Source organism: Pygoscelis adeliae, unplaced genomic scaffold (genome assembly GCF_000699105.1).
Source record: "Pygoscelis adeliae isolate BGI_AS28 unplaced genomic scaffold, ASM69910v1 Scaffold314, whole genome shotgun sequence".
Taxonomy (NCBI): domain Eukaryota; kingdom Metazoa; phylum Chordata; class Aves; order Sphenisciformes; family Spheniscidae; genus Pygoscelis; species Pygoscelis adeliae.
In genome coordinates this window covers 1,860,080-1,861,279 of record NW_008824668.1, presented here as the reverse complement: position 1 = coordinate 1,861,279, position 1,200 = coordinate 1,860,080, and positions in this window count along the sequence as shown.

Genomic DNA, 1,200 nt, shown 5'->3' with positions numbered 1-1,200 from the left:
AGATGGCTACCTGTCCTGCTGCAATTATTTTAATTCGGTATTTATGATGATCCCGAGGCCTGGTAAGAGCAGTAATTGAGAGAACACAGAGCCTGAGATTTATAACCTCATGGTGCAAGCATGCAAGCAAATGATCATGTTAGTGAAAGATCCATTTCCCCTCAACCACACATATTAACTGGATTTAATATCTGCCTCAAGTGACCATTTAGGCCAAAAAAATTACGATGACCAAAGTCCCCATCTGCTTAGTGTCCCTGGAGGAGGCAGGGCAAATACTTCTCTCCCTCTATTTAGCTAAGCCTTGCAAGGTGTAGTTGTGTTCCTGCCGGTTCTCACGTGATATTTACTCTTGTTGTCAAATGGATTCTGTTTTTGAAGGAAGAAACTCACGCAAATCTGTCTTGGGGCTTTTTGGAGGTGACTTGGTTGGGTTGGCTCTGGCTGTTTGACCGGCCCGGCTCTCCTGGCTGGAGAAAAGGGCAGACCTGTATTTGGGGATGTGTTTGGGGGACCTGCAAGCTCCCTGCTCAGTGCCTCTCATCAGGGTTTTCTAAGGAGAAAGAAAAGAGATGAGGGTTGGTCCGCATATCGGTTTCATGTTACCGGCGTGTTATTGACTTGGAGATGGCTCATGTGGGACCGCAGAGTCAACAGCACCGAGCCTGCGCTGTGGCTTTCACCGGACCTGTTTCGCCGCAGCAGGATGATGGCCAGGTGAGATGACGGCTCTGCAAAATCTTGCTGTTGCCCCCCCTGGCCTGGGATCTCCTCCACCGTATGGATCCACGCACCGCTCAGGACAGACGGACCAGGGACGGCCAGGCTAGGAGTGTGCAGCAACGTGAGCCGTGGGTGCTCGGTGTGTGCCCAGGCTGGGACAGGCCATCATCTTGCCCCTGACCCCAACAAATATTCGCTCCTGGAAAGCCTCCCAGGAGAGGTCCTTGCCCCACGATATGTAGATTTAGAGCCCAGGGCAACCATGCTCCGTGGAAAGCTGCAATTAAAAAAAACAAACCAGGTTCTTTAATTAAGGTGGATGAACACAGACTCCATCTGAGCCCTGAGGTGATGCACACACCACGGTGTCTGACCCATTCGTGAGTTTATCATCAGAGGAAAGAAATCATGGAGCCACTGAGCGCGGCGGGGGCTTGCAGGCTGCGGGCCTGCCCCCCCTGGCCCTGCATCGTCCCC